Source organism: Pezoporus occidentalis, unplaced genomic scaffold (genome assembly GCF_034315485.1).
Source record: "Pezoporus occidentalis ecotype Australia unplaced genomic scaffold, CSIRO_AGI_Poc_V1 ctg239, whole genome shotgun sequence".
NCBI classification, from domain to species: Eukaryota; Metazoa; Chordata; class Aves; order Psittaciformes; family Psittacidae; genus Pezoporus; species Pezoporus occidentalis.
The window spans coordinates 783,800-799,353 of NW_026914275.1; the positions used below are offsets into that span (position 1 = coordinate 783,800).

Sequence of the window (15,554 nt, forward strand, 5' to 3'; positions counted from 1 at the left end):
AATTATTGCTGTGTGTGTATACACTGTATGATGCCAGCAGAGATTATACATCCTCCCTTCTCATTGCTGTTGCTGCCTGGGGTCTGCCATTTCTCTACCAGTTTAATGTGTCATATTTTTATTGAGCAGCAATGTCGCAACACTGGGAAGCGCTAAATACAACACAGGCATAATGAATCATGGGCTCTGGTAGACTTGCTCAGCCCCAGGAGGCTCTCTGGAGCTGGCCAAGGGATGAAACACCGTGGCTTAACTCTTGTTTTTCTTCACTTTTTCCTGCAGAGTGCACCCACGGGAATTAGGAAAACAAGACTCATCCTGCCTGCGTGAGATCCAGGATCCTGAATGGGCCAGGAGCAGGAACACGCCTGGAAGGACAAGGGGGGAGAGTGGCTTTGTGCTTTGTTCTGCCCAACCTCCCTCTCCAAGGAGGGGGCTGGCTGAGCACTGGTTTTACTGGAAAAGCTTTGGTCAGTGCAGTGAGTAGTGCAGATGAAATGTGAATGAAAAGTGAAATGAATGCCTTGGTTAGTGCAGCCTCCTGTGAGAAGACCAAATTAAATGGAGAATATGGACAGAAGTGCATGCGTGTGTACCATGCAGCCCTTTCCCTCTGCTAAGGGTGGGGTAGGCTTCAGGACAGACATCAAACGATAAAGCCTGACTGGAGAGGAACCAGAGATGTGCAGCAAGAAGGACCACAGAACTAGGAAATATGACCTATGAGGGCAGATGGAGTGAACTGGCTTTGGTTGATCCAGGGGAAGGAAGACTAGGGATACTAGTTAAGCCTGTAAGTATATAAAAGACTACCACAAAGTAAGGCAGTAAATTGGTCTCCCAGTGGGGATAGGGAAAAAACAACAATAATATCTTTGAAAATACATTGAGAGAAACTTTCCAATTGCAGGATAAGCACCCCCTGGAAAACATTCAGATCCGGGATATCTCCATCAATAGATGTTTTTCAGACCAGGTTAGACAAACCTCTGTCAAGACTGCTGGTTTGGGCAGCAAGGATGGACAACGTGGCTTTTGGGGGTTGTCTTAATTTCAATCATTTTTCATTAGTTGGTTTCACTGTGCTGAAGCGAGAAGCCATTGCACAGGGTGAAGGCATTCATGCATGTGCCTAGTGCGGTGGGACTTTCATGTGACTGGCTGCCCAGCACTGTGGCTTCCCTGTGGTTCAACTACAGTCATGTTAGACAACTGAGGAGGTGGCAACTCTTGGTCAGAATTAGTATCACAGAGACATGCAGCAACAGCTACTGATGCTGGGTGTGCTACAGAAGTCCCTGAACTGGCCTGGGACGTGTCTGGGGCAGAAGAGCATGCTAGGACAAAAGGCTTCTTTTTTAATGCTGCTCCTCTTTTGAGGATGCCCATCTCTTTAGAGTGACAAATGGAGAGGAGTGACTGTGACTCCCGGTCACAGCTTACCCTGTAACTGCTTGTTCTTCTGCAGCATAGGAAACAATGACTTGGATGAAGATGCTGATGCCGGCTTTTTCACAGAAAGAAGCACCGCTGGAAGGTAGGAGTCATGAGCCTGAAAAAGCCAGCACAGCTCAGCACATCCCTCTGGAATTTGGATGCTCTCCCTCACTCCCCCTGTGGTCTCCTCTCCTGCTTCCCTGCAGGCATGGCAAGGGAAGTGGGTGAGGTTTACCCTGTGGAGGCTCCTGGGCTTCAGCTAAGATTGCTTTTGGTTATCTGCAGATTTTGTAAGTTTCCAAAGTTGGGGGAAGGTTTCCCTCCACCATGGGTGGTCTCTTCAGGCACCCTTATGGACTGAAGCATCTGCACAGCAAGAAGGGAGGGATGAACCGTGTCAGGAGGTGAGGGGGGGGGCGGGGATTTCTGTACCATCCAGGCAGGTGAATGTTTAAGTTATGCTCCTTCCTGCAAGTGGTTGAGCATAAGGGGAATCTGAGATGGAGCTGAGGACCATGAGCAGGAGACTTCTCCAGGAGGGAAGTGGGTGTGTGGAGAGGCAGAAAGCAAGCCTATGTGTTAGTGACTTGGAGCCACCAACGGGGAGGCTTTTGTCCAGCTCCTTGCAGGTACCTACCTCCACACAGTCTAAGGACTGGGGAGATGCTCAGTGAAGGATCTCAGCCCAGGCTAAGACCTTCCTGAGCAAACATCCACATAAACACAACGCAATTAGTGGTAAATGTGGGCTAGCCAGCTGCCCATCTTACTCATGTCCCTACTCAGAAAAGCCACAGGAACTTATCTCCCATCAGATTCAGTGTATACATAAGGTGTAAACAGCTTTAAAATGCTGGGAAGTGTACTAAACCATTTTGCCTATGCAGGGAAGTGCCTGCTGTGAAACCCCAACTCCAGTGCTCATGCTCCAAGAGCATGCTCTCAGCAAAGGGTGTCATACAGAAACCCAGGACCTGAGCCCTGTGCCCAAGCCATGCCTGGGCAAGCAGCCACTGCCTCCCTGATTCTCCCTGATGGCCAGTGCACCAAGCTGCATGAGAGAAGCACCCTATCCAGCCACTGTGCAGCCAGGGAAGGGCACCAGCAGCCGGCTGCATTACACATGAAAGCTGCATTGAAAGCTGAACCCTTTGGTTCTCCCCCAGATGCCTGTCTCAGGCTGGTACCCGGGGAATGCAGTGTGAACTTGCATTCTGCAACAGCCCTGAGGGTTATTTCTTTTATGGGGGTTTATATCAAAACACTTTCTATGTCCTTGCAGATGTTTCATCTTCTCTGATGTCAGAAAGCCCTTGGGAAGAGCTTATTCTGTTGGGAGTGAAGAGGTCCACATGCAGGGGTACATCATCTGCTACCAAGGTGGGAGTAACACAGTGAGATGCTGAGTCTGGGCACAGACTTGTAGGATATGACCTCAGACCAGAGGCTGACTCCTTTCAAGGTGGAAAAACATAGATACACCCCAGAAACAGCTTTCTGGCTCTTTCCAGTTGAGCAGCGGAAGTGCAGCAGCCACGGTAGGTATGGCATATCATGTCCTGAACCCCAATAGCACCCAATGGGGAATGGTGCTGATCTAAGCCGGACCCTTGTTTTGGCTTCTGTGGCCAAGGGTCTCTCCTGTTCCAAGCTTTTATGCTAACAATAACCATGTTGGCTTTCCTGGAGCCTAGTTAGTACACAGCTTGGAAAAACGTATTTGCATACAGTGATCCCTGCTTGTGCTTGTCTGTTTGACAGAGAAATAGAAGAGGCTGAAAGTGGGTAGAGACTGAAACTAGTTTAAGCTAGAAAGCAGCCACAAACCCTGCTTTCTGTGCAGCGAGCACCCTTCAGGCACACATGGGAGCCCTGGCCCGGTGAGTTCTGCTGGGACTGGCAGTGTAATAATGTGCTGGGGTAAGCTGCCTGCACCTCGCAGTAATTGAGACAGAGGGCAGCTTTGCTTGGGGGAAGTCTAGTATAGAGGGACTGTAGCTTGTCCCCTTCAGAGGGACCTTGACAAGCTGGAGAGGTGGGACCATGCGAACTTCATGGAGTTCAACAAGGCCAAGTGCAAGGTCTTGCACATGAGCTGGAGCAATCCCAAACACAAACACAGGCTGGGGGAGACTGGATTGAGAGCAGCCCTGACAAGAAGGACTTGGGGGTGTTGGGTGACAAAGAAGCTCCCCATGACCCAGCTTCAGTGTGTGCTTGAGTTCAGAAACCACCCGTGTGCTCTGCTGCAACCCCAGAGTGTGAGCAGCAGGTCAAGGGAGGGGATTCTTCCACTGTACTGTGCCCTGGTAAGACCCCTCCTGCAGTCCTGATCCAGCTCTGGGGCACCAACACAAGAGGGACATAGCGCTGTTGGAGCAAGTCCAGAGGCCACGGAGATGCTGCAAGGGCTGGAGCAGCTCTGCTCTGGAGAAGAGCAGAAGAGAAGGCTCCTTAAGGGGAGACCTCAGAGCAGCTCCAGTGCCTAAAGGGGCTACAGGAAACCTGGAGAGGGGCTTTGAACAAGGGCCTGTAGGGGCAGGACAAGGCAGAGAAGGAGGATGAATGGGGATGAGGATGCCGCGGCGCCGCTGCCCCGCTCTGGATGACTCGTCCTTTACCGGTACCGTTTCCCACCTCACCCCTCCCGGTGCCCGTCGTTGGGCCGCAGCGCGGGGTCCGCCCCATACCCGCCGCAGGCAGCCGGCGGCACCTCCCCCAGCGCCGCTGCCCCGGCCCGGCCCCCGCCAGCCGTCGGCAGTGCTTCAGCGCAGCGCCGCGCGGGGGAACGGCGCTTAAATGCCTCGGGCGCGGCGGCAACAAAGGCGGGCGGCGGTAGGAGACCGACGGGGCCGCGGTGAGTGAGTGACTGATGGGGCCGCGGCGAGTGAGTGACTGATGGGGCCGGGGCTGGGGCTGGGGTCGCAGGTGCTGCGGGAGGGGAAGCGCCGCGCTCAGGGCAGCCCCGTGGCTCCCGGGGATTTCAGCGTGGCTGGGTTGGGGGGGCGGCTCCGGGGCGGGGTAGACCTGGCAGCCGGTCTGGAGAGAGCGCTGCTTTGACTGACAAGCGTAACTTTCATTAATTCCTACTATTGTTGTTGTTATTATTATCATTATTGTTATTATTAGTTATCGTTATAACCCCATAAATACAAAGTTGTAAGCGGTAGTTGTTATGGCCGTGGCTGCCCATGCTGTTCGTCGTCTACACACACCCCCCCCACCCCGCCAGCCTCTGTTGGCTCCGTTCCCCGGGCAGGGGTGGGAGGCGGCGGGTCCGGGTACCCGGTCCTGGTGACGGTGCCGCTCGGCGGGGCTTCGCCAGCGGAAAACCGAGTCGATGCTGGCTGGGGAGAGGGGGATGAGGCAGATAATGCCAACGAAAAACGTACCCTGAGCTTCCAGCCCCTCCCTCTCCTCGCGTTTGTGCTTATTCTCATCTGAATTTAAGCCATCCTTAGGTCCGCACGGTGCTACGAGTTGTAGTGGGGGACACGAGCTGTAAGTAATTTTAGAAGTAGCTGGATCCGTTTTCAGTTAGCTCACCGTAGGTCCGGCTGCAGAGGCGAAAAAATGCCATTGAAGATGTTTTCTGTGGTGCTGTAAGCAGTGTTTCCTTTCGGGGCAGATCTTCATTACTGTATTTACAAGCCCCCCTCCCTTGCAAATCGGGAAGGTAAGGGAATGGAAACTGCTGCTGCTCCATGCTGTTCGTAACTGCTTGCTGCAACTGGATCTAATCACTGACAGTGTCAAAACAAAAATATCCAAGAGGGGAAAAGGTGCCATCGCAGGCAGCTGGATGTAGCAGGAGATTTTCTTGGCTGTGAGGGAGTGAGAAACCAGAGCTGCCTATTAATGTGTGAGGAATGAATTGCTATGTGTGACTCTTTCCTTAGTGGCACGCTCACCAGACTGCTTAAAGGGTTGGTAGCTAACCTAGCTGGATATTGTAGCAATCCTTACATGAAGGTTCGTGGAATAATTCTTCTGAGCTGGGCTAACCTTAAATATCCCTTCTAACCCTAACTGTTCTATGATTCTGCGTGGGAGCACAGAGAGGCAGTGGAAGGAGACCCCAGCAGCATGGGGCAGACTTACCTGATGTGGGGTACCAAGGGGGAAGGGGGCAGCTTTCTGCCCTCAGCTTTTGCTAAAAAGCCTGGCTATTGGCCTTTGTCTTGCATCTTGGATTGTTGTCCTTATCTGCTGGGGTCCTGGACAACTTCCTAACCATTGCCTTTGCCTGGGTCATTGTGTCATGGGAGGTTTAAGTGGACCTTTGAGTAACTGAGGAGTTCTTATAGACATGAGTGATGCTGAATATTCCCTGTGAGGAAGAATATTCCTGGGAAAAAAACTTCCCCAGAAGGCCCCTGGGACAGAGGCCAAGAGTGTCTAATGAGGCAACCTTTTCCTATGAGCTGCAGCTCTTGATGTTGGAGGGTGAGGGTTTGGGGGGCAGCAGCCATGTGGACCTCCAGGGGCAGGCAGCCCCTCTCTAGGGCTCCTCTCTTCTGGGCAGCCGATCTCCTCGTTGCTGCATACACTGCTGCTTTGGAGGTAATGCAGGTGCTGAGTCTAGGAACATTCTCTTCTGGGTTAGCTGATACATCAGTTTGCTGCTGGAGGTGATAGTGCAGCTCCATGGTGTTGGGAACAGGACAGCCATGTGGGGCTGCAGCTCTAGATAAACCTATCCACTGGCTTGCTTTCCTTCATTTTATGGTCGCTTCCCTTAGGTATGCAAAATACTGTGGAAGGAGCTCTCTTTCAGGCTGTGTTCATAATGCATTAGTAGCAGCTTTATGGGTGTATATCGTGGGGTCCTCTGCCTAAAGGCGTGCCTCTGGCAAAAGCAGTGGCTGTCCTGCAATCAGAGGGTAGACACCTCATGCAGCGAGCTGGTGCATTATCAGTGGTGCTGGGGGTGTATGCATCTCTTCCTGACAGCAGACATGAAGTTAGATTCCAGAAAACAGGAGGAACACATGATCATGACTATCTAATTCCTGGACAAACAAATATTTGTTGAGGAGGCTTTGGTAAGCTTTGTGATTGCTCTGGTGGCTGCTGTTTGCTTGCAGATACGCTGTAACTGGGTTAAACCCAAACTCTGGAAGTGGAGGTGCATCATCTTTCAGTGAGACCTTGTTTTCTGGGACAAAATAGACAAGTATAATCATAATTTGAAGCAATTGCTGGCAGTCTTCTGCTGCAGGAGCTGGAAATGCATGGGGGGAATTAGAGGTAGTAGTATGAGGTAGCCAGGGATGGCCTAATGAGTGGCAAAGCAGATGAAGCCAAGAATGTTTCACACCTTTAATTCTGTCCTTGAGACTGGTGCAAAAGCAACTTGGCTGCAGAAGCAGATTACTGTATACTCAGAGGCTTATTTTCCTGCCTGCCTCTGCCAGAGGATTGCCAGCTCACTGAGGGGCAGTCCTCTGCCAAAGGTAGTGCGGACATGACACCATCTCCATGGGCATCTTAACCCCAGGTTCTTGGGAAGTGGATGTTTCTCCCTGCTTCTGTGTTGCTCCAGGCTGGAAGAAGCGGAGGATGATAACAGGTGCTGTCCGAGATCCATGTCAGGTTGTCCTGCTCTTTGCTCTCAGGTTGGCTGGTGTGGAGGAGATGTTCAGACATAAGCTCTTCCAGCTCCTGTTCTCCTCGTGCGCTCGATCTGTTGCATAGGCAGCTTTTGAAAGGGCAGCAGTGATGCAGGGGGTCATGGTCCTGCTCCCTTTCCACAGGAGTCTCAGTGGTGTGCACAGCCCTCGGTGAAAATGTCATTTTCTTGTTCTCAACTCAGCATCCATAAAGAACACGATAACAAATCTGACAGAATTGTTTTGATGATCTCTTATGAAAGGCACGGACCTTTTCCATAGCCCATGGATTTTGCTAGGGAGATGTAAAGCACAATTCTGCACAGGATTAGCAATCAAAGAGCATTATGAATCAATCTGATACTGTGTCTTAACCATAGCCCTTCTTAGATTGCTGACCTACATATTATAGCTCTCCCTACAAATGCTTTGCTGAGGACAGGTTTTGTTTCTGAGTGTAAGGGGGCCCAACTGCTTGAGATCTTCGTATTTAGGGAACATTTTCATGGAGATTATGTAGAGATGACTGAAATTCCTGGTGGCTTCAGGTGTATTTGAAGGGTGTGCTGCTTGACTGGGAACTTGCCTAGGAAGTGTGAGGTGTAAGTGGCTACTTTGAGTGTTCTTTTAATTGTAATTGTGTTGATTAAGAATCTAGAAGATGAAATGATGGGCTTTCAGGATAAAATGCTCTTAGGTGTCTAGCCAGCAGGCATCATTGTTATCAGATGCTCTAATCACTTGTGAGTAAAAACCTTGGAAAAAAATATATTTGAGCCTCTTGCTTATAGGTAAAAATTAAGGCTCGTTGCCTTTGTGAAACACATACTGCAGCTCAGCCTTTAATGAGATGTGAACCCAAAGCTTCCTCTGTAAAATCCTTTCCTGAAGTTCAGTGGTGGTACCAATGCAGGTGCAGGTCTCTCCATGTTCCACTTGTTCTCTTCTGGTTCCTGGAGTAACAAGATGAAGGATAGGTCCAGAACTGGGTCTGTGAAGCAGTGACTTAGCTGTTTTAAAAGCAACACTTAAGCCCATTCCTACCTGTTGTTACGATACCAGCTCTGAAAGATAGATCCCTTAGTTTGAAGGATGATGGGAAGCAACGAGAACTGCATGTGTTCTGCCCAGCATGTACCAGTAGACTGCACACATGCTTCTTGGTGTGTTCACTGGTGCTGGGGCTGGCAAAGGACCTCTCAGGTTGAGTGTGTGTATGGCAGCATGTTCCCCTGCCAGTCTAGGGTATGAAGCCTAATGTAACCCTAGGAGTTACTAGGACCTCGTCTGTGAAACTAGTAGCAGGGCTGCTTGATTGAGCACCTCCTTTGCAAGTTAGGAGGTCTGTCCTCTAGTTGTTTGTCTCAGTGGGTCCCAAGCAGTGCATTTGCCTAACTTGGGTTTGCCAGTCCCTCATCAGTATTTGTAAGCTAACAGCTGAGTTTCTGGCTTGGGTGCTTGGATTGGGGTGTCTCTGAACTTAGAGCTCTGCCAGAAAGTTGCTGGATGATCTTTAATATTTGCTCATGATCTGTTGCTCACAAGTTACCACAACCTCTGTTCTCAAACAAAGGTTGCACAGAAAGCTGCAACATAGCATCTGGGTTATTTTTCTGATAGCTCCAGAAAGGTCTGTTTGCGAGATCTTTGTTTAAAATAGAAACACTGCACAGAATATCCCCCCTTTTCCCAGCAGGATGATGAAGGGCAGGGAGGCCTCTGCTTTTCCACATTTACTCCTGTGACCCAGATGCCTTTGAATGGGAACACCAGGGCTGTACAGGCGGAAGAAGAGAGCTCTTTTCCAGACTGTGTGAACATTTCTCTGTGCTCCTGATGTGTGTTTCCTCTGGGAACTGGCAGCTACTGAAAATTAACCGAGCGAAGCTGCTTGCTGGTATGTACCTCCATGCTGCTGGGGGAAGTGGAGAACATAAACGTGTCCAGCACAGATGCCAATCTGTCTGTACATTGCATATTGTCTGTTCAGCAGCTACTATGGTACTGGCAGGGGTGTTTGTAATGGAGTCCAGGCATGTGCTTGGGATTTCTGGGGGTGAGAGAAACTGGAAGCAAGCTAGCACTCCTCTCATTAATATTGCACTCATTCCCATTTACAACGGATGAAGCAGTTTGCATTTTCAGCTGTAAAATTTTGTAGAGAAATGGAAGTTGTTGACAGCAGTGATTAATTTACTTTAATATGCATGGTGGCTTGCCCTCTGTGTCTTTGCAATACAGCATTCACTGATTAGAAAATCAGAGGGCTTCAGATCAGCCTGTGTTCCCTGGGTTCTCTGCAAATACCCTGTGTGTGTGCCAGTGGAATTCCTGGTCTATGGGGAGAGTGTGCGGGTGCTCAATGGGGTGGGTGACAATAGAAATTGTCATAGCAATCTTGTAGCAATGATAGCAACTTTCTTAAATGGATCTCCTGGGGACTGAAAGAGATTCACAGTCACGGTTTCCCCCTGCAGATGACTAATCTCGAGGAGCTGTTTTTTAGCTTGGAATAACATTTAACTTGCAATACTGGAGTAATGAGTTTTGGGGAGTTTCTAGATTTGGAAGACAGAATGCTCAGGAAGTGCTGTGAGCAGAAGGGTGGAGTACAGCTCTCTGTGCCTTCTGAACAGGGCAGCTCAGGTACAGGGCATCTTGCAAGTAGTTAGTTTGTATTTTAAGACGATAAAAAGTCTCCATGCTCTGAGTGGCATAGCAGCAAGACTGAGAATTTGAGCGTGATCCTTTGTTAGCTAGATTGGGACGATGCGTTTATTTGGTTGCTGTTTGTTTTTTTTTCTTTCCTCTTTCCCTCAAGGTATAGTTCTGCATAACAAAGATTTTACTTTCTCCAGGGATGGATAATCACTGTGCTATTTCTTGATTGTCCCTATGACCCAAATGTAATCCTGCCATCCTTTGTGCTTGCAAGAGGCCTTAAAGAAATTAGAGATTTTGATGTACAAGGTTATAATTGTTGGGCTCAAACAATACAGTTTTTGTTCTGTTTACATTTTAATAGACATTTCTATCAGTTCTCCACCCAGCTCTTATTCCTTCAGCAGAGATTCAGTGTGAAGAATTGCTGGGGAGTTGGGCACTTTGTAAGTGAGGTCCACTAGCAGGAATAGAGCAGAGATGGAAAAGTTTTCTGGCTCCCCTGTGCTGATGTTTCCCAGGCGAGTCTGACAGAGGTACTGTTTGTGTTTTATGAACGTCTGAAAGGTGTTGGGTGGAATTTGCTCTCATCCAGGTAACTGTGTCTGTGAATTTGAAGTTTATTTCCTATTAACCACTGTTCTTGCAGTCTTGAAATTCACTGTTCACAAGTGTTTATGTCTATGAGAGAGTGGAGCTTTCCTGGGAAGATCATAAAAGAAAAACTGGTTGTGCCCTAACAAATTCCTTCCAGAGCTGGATAGCATATATTTTATGGACTTTGTAACTTTGCTTTGGAAGCTACCATGCATGTCTCTGAATGTAACACATTGTAGAGGGGAACCTCCTCTTCAGTAAGTGACATCCTTGCCAGCACACGCTGTAGGGGCAGGCCTTAGTGGCACAGATGGGATTCAGGCAGAAGGAATCGGGCAGAGATGAAGGCAATAATCCCAAGGATGTGTTTTAGTATTGGAGGCATGGGGATTCTCAAGGGCAAAAATGGGATTGATTGAAATAAATGTTGCTTGTGGCTGTAACATGAAAGTGTATTTTGAGAGATTTGAGTGTGTCCATCCGGAAAAGGAGGGAGAGCAAAGCTGGATGGATGCTTTAGTTCAAGAATGACTTGTGTGATTGGTCAGGCTTTCTGCTCATGATACAAACAGGACAATGAGGGATCATTGGCATTTTCAGGCTCTTCAAATTTAATTAATAGGTGTTTAGAGAACAGCCCTCTTGAATCTGGCAAAATGAGCAGCCCACATATAGATGAAGGAGCCTGAAAAGGTGATGGAGGCTTGGCATTGGGCAGTGCATGGATTGCTGTTGTGCTGACTGCTGAGCTGGCAGCAAGGCTGCCTGCTTTTAAGAGGGTCTGAAAAGTGCAGAGAGATGGGAGAACTGCATGGAAGGAATCTCATGTTCTTCAGAGCAACAACTGCTTGCTGTCTGCTATTTTATTCGTTTATAATGTAGTGTGCATGGGGGTTGGGAATAGTTTAGGTCCTGTGCTCAGCAATTTCAGATTGGTAAAATCCGAGGGGAGCTCCTTCAAGCTGCACCTGGGGTTAAAATCAAGTTAATTTTCAAGTGTGCTGTAGCTCCCTTCTGCCTTTCCACTCTCAGTCTTGGAAGCTTATCACTTTGTAAAGCACATCACATCACTCATGCATTTCAATGAACTGTGTGTTCTAAGGTTGACAAGTTTTCCTGGTTGTTAGGGGAGTGCGATCAGTTATTAGATATTCATGGTTTGTTTGATTAGATGTTCCTATACTGCAATCCAAGGGGAAAAATTCAGAAAGGTTAATTAAGGATTAGTCATAAAATTTGATGTCAGAAATGGTGTAAATTTTCAGTGTGGACACTCAAACTTAGTTTAGTTCATGCTGGAAGTGAATGGAAGCGAAAGAAACGTAAGCTTTCCATAGCTACAGATGTGAGGGTGTACCAAGGTCATTAGTGCATATTAACTCATACTTTTAATATTCATGGTTTCCATTAATTTGGCATGATTTTTTCCATCTATCTCCATGCAGACAACACTCAGGAAGCCTGGCTGTTTCTTGGGGGGGTATTGAAGAAATGCCTCTTTCCCGACTGCTATTCCTTTGAGCTGAGAGTTTTTACATTGGTTGAGGACACCAAGTAAGCCCCTGCAAGAGCCTATTTTGGTGCCTAAACCCGGTCTCGCCAGTGCCAGTGTTTCACTTCTGTGAAGTGTTTGCAGGTGTGAACATCATGTCCTGCCAAGCGTGCACTGAAGCTGCAGGGACAGGAAGGTGGCTCTGTCACAGCCAGTTCTGCTTGTGACTCAGGTCTACCCTTGGACAATTCAGAACTTAAGACCACCCATTACAGCATTCAGCCTCCTCAGCACCTAGGTAGTGGCCTTATGGACAACTGAGCTTATAAAACCCATTGCTGCTGTCAGGAGGCTTCAGATCTTTCTTACAGAATCAGAGAATCCCAGACTGGTTTGGGTTGGAAGGGACCTTAAAGCTCATCCAGTTCCAACCCCCTGCCATGGGCAGGGACACCTTCCACTAGAGCAGGTTGCTCCAAGCCCTGTCCAACCTGGCCTTGAACACTGCCAGGGATGGGGCAGCCACAGCTTCTCTGGGCACCCTGTGCCAGGGCCTCAGTACCCTCACAGGGAAGAATTTCTTCCTAATGTCTAGTCTGAATCTCCCCTCTGTCAGTTTGAACCCATCACCCCTTGTCCTCTTTTTACAGTCCCTGATGAAGAGTCCCTCTCCAGCATCCTTATAGGTCCCCTTCAGATACTGGAAGGCTGCTATGAGGTCTCCATGCAGCTTCTCTTCTCCAGACTGAGCATCCCCAACTTTTTTGCCCTGTCTTTATATGGGAGGTGCTTCTTAAGATGGAGTCAAAACCAAGCAAAGCTATATCCCATGAAAATGAATGCAACTCATGGAATTCCTGTAGCTCAAACTAGGTTTGTGTCTCTGATTTTTTTTTTTCATTGTAATTTATTTATGAGAAGGTTTAATTCTGTAGCAGAGGTGATATTCTAATAGCATCAGTCATGTAAAAAAGTTCTGTATAAACGCAATAATTTACATTATAGTAATGGTAGGTTTATTAAGCAACTGCCCCATCCCTGTCAGTGCTCAAGGCCAGGTTGGATGAGGCTTAGAGCAACCTGCTCTAGTGGAAGGTGTCCCTGCCTGTGGCAGGGCTTGGAACTGGATGAGCTTTAAGGTGCCTTCCAACCCAAAGCAGTCTGTGATTCCATGATTCTCTTACTGTGTCCTTGTAGAGTTGTTAAGCTGTCATGCTGGGCCTCAATAGCAGTGTTAAAGGGTTGCAAAGCCAGGCTCTCAGAAGTCAGGACAGCATTTGAGTTGTTCATACAGCCCAAATTTGACCTGTGGGTGCCCTGTAGGCTCTCAGTGCATGGTTTCACAGCTGTTGCTTCTCTTGATGCTGCCTTCCTCATTGTGCAAAACGGATGTGTATTTGTTTTGTGGTTGGCTTTTTTTTTTACTCCTTTTTTGCTGCTCTGAGACTGTGCTTTAGTTGTTGTGCACTTAAACCCTGCCCCAAGGACAGAAACATGAAGTTCTCCAGTAAGCTTCTCAGTAGTGCTCCTCATAAATGTCTGAGCATCTGCAGTCTGCAATGCATTTCCTAGAAAGCATCTCTACAGCTGGGGACCTGAGGCACACACAGGGTACCCAGCCAGTTCTGGGTGCTCTTCTGGGAGATTGCCAGGACTTTGCTCCTCTTGATGATTTCTGACATCTATGAAGTGCAGTTCCAGGGCTGAGAGCTCAGCCCATGTGCAGACACAATCACGAGTCCGACCCTGTGGAAGGAACTGGCAATAAAGGATATGAAAAGGTTATTTTGAGATGTTTGGTTTCATTGCAGCTCTAACAGAAGCAAGGCAGGAATCACTTCTCCCTGGCAGCTTTGATTCGCCTCTCTCATGGCACTTTGTTTGGTCTTTGTGCCTTATTTACTACGCCAAAAAAGGTAGAACCTGGTTTCAGTGCTTTCATTCAGTGAGCACAGCTGCTCCCTGTATGCTGTGACGAAATGAGGTGCAGGACTGTAATGTCTTTTTGTGTATGCTTTGTGATGTGTGGGGAGAAGGAGAGGGCTGTTCTGCCAGGGGCTGGGCTCTAGGTCCACAACACAGACTTCTGTCACTTGAGGGACCAGCAGTCAGTGGTAATGGAACATTGCTCTCCCTATGGACCATCACTGGGGAGGATGGGTTGCATGGAGAGGATTTATTGGCTATTTGGCACTAGTGACCTGGGGAACCACGGGCTCTGTTGGTGACCCAAGAAGCAGGTAATTGCTCCAGCCATTGCCTCTTCTCCAGCTTGTTCACAGCCCACCTCCAGGTCTTTGCCTAAGTTGTCTGCATAGAATCACAGAATCAATGAGGTTGGAAAAGACCTTCAAGATCATAAAGTCCAACCGTTCCCCAGAACTGCCAAGGCCACCACTAATCCATGTCACTGAGGGCCTCATCTACACAGTTTTTGGGCTCTTTCAGGAATGGTGACTGCATCACTGCCCTGGGCAGCCTGTTCCAATGCCTGACTGCTCTTTGAGAGATAGGAATTGTTCCTAATATCCAACCTAAACCTCCCTGGCACAGCTTGAGGCCGGTTCCTCTTGTCCCATCCCTTGTTCCTTGGGAGCAGAGCCCCGCTGCCCCCTGCCTCCATCCTCCTGTCAGGCAGTTGTAGGGAGCAATAAGGTCCCCCCTGAGCCTTCTCTTCTCCAGACTGAACCCCCCCCCAGGTCCCTCAGCCATTCCCCATCGCACTTGTGCTCCAGGCCCTGCACCAGCTCCACTGCCCTTCTCTGGCACCACTCAAGCACCTCAATGTCTCTTCTGTAGTGAGGAGCCCAGAGCTGAACACGGGATTTGAGGTGCGGCCTCACCAGTGCCCAGTGCAGGAGAATATCACTGCCCTGGCCCTGCTGTCACACCATTGCTGATACAGGCCAGGATGATGGTGGCTGCCCTGGCACAAGCTGCTCATGTTCAGCTCCATCAGTCCACACCCCCAGGTCCTTTTCCATGAGCAGTTTGGAGCTGTACTTCCGCACGCCTGGAGCACTGCAGGGGTGTGCTGTGGCCCAAGCACAGATCCGGTGTGACTGTCCTCAGCGCCTCATTCCAGCTCCTGGCTGAGGCCTTGTCTCACTTCACATCCCACTCCAGGCAGACCAGGCTCACATCCCCTCACCTGGCTGGCACCACCGGAGGGTGCGGCAGTCTCCAGCCGTGGTGGTGTGTGTTCGTGTCCCTGCTCCTCAATGGGACACCATGGCAGCAAGCATCATCAGTGCCCTCCTGACCATGCTGGCACCCAGTGCCAGCCCTGCTGCGCCGCATGGCCTGCGGGCACGCCGGGGTGGTGCTGCTCTGCAGTGGTTTAATGATTTCCTATTTAACTGTAATTAACCCAACGGGCAGGGTTTAGATGATTACGTTGCAGTAGAGTTGTGGTGGCAGGGTTTCTAATTTTGGGATGAATTGGCGTTAACAGTTAGGCAATAAACAAATAACATTTCTGTTTAGACTGCAGGATGCTTTCCTCTGCCAAAGCAGCCGTCAGGCAGTTGGTTGTGCTGCAGCTGGTTGTAGTGGGAAAGAGAAATAATTTCTCGCCTCTGGAAAGAAAATAGAATGTAAGTGTTTGCTGGCTGCCAGCAGGAAGGGTGCTGAATGATCCTTTCCCCGCCACAGTGTGCTGCAGTGGGTTAGAGACCTTGGATGGGTCAGACTGGCAGTGATTTGGGATATCGGCATATTAGGAGCTCTCCTGAAGCTGCAAGTGCTTGGGTTCC

The 15,554-nt window shown here is 49.1% G+C and overlaps 1 protein-coding gene and 1 long non-coding RNA gene across 4 annotated transcripts in view; one reads left to right on the top strand and one right to left on the bottom strand.

Annotated features, from left to right (window-relative positions):
• The first annotated feature begins 553 nt into the window (after window positions 1-553).
• ST6GAL1 (ST6 beta-galactoside alpha-2,6-sialyltransferase 1) overlaps window positions 554-15,554 on the top strand; it is a 45,210-nt gene continuing 30,209 nt past the window's right edge. Inside the window, exons 1-3 of one of the 3 annotated variants that reach the window (XM_062622051.1) lie at window positions 554-793; window positions 1,469-1,537; window positions 2,720-2,817. The gene's annotated coding sequence lies outside the window, so the exon portion shown is untranslated. Of the gene's footprint in view, window positions 794-1,468; window positions 1,538-2,719; window positions 2,818-2,847; window positions 2,976-4,183; window positions 4,295-15,554 lie in introns of those variants that run through there. The other 2 variants (XM_062622052.1, XM_062622050.1) reach the window with 2 other exon arrangements.
• Window positions 4,528-5,659, bottom strand: LOC134165371 (uncharacterized). Its single transcript, XR_009965502.1, has 2 exons — window positions 5,539-5,659; window positions 4,528-5,261 (listed from the first exon to the last, which is right to left on the bottom strand). It is a non-coding gene; the product is annotated as an uncharacterized LOC134165371 (long non-coding RNA).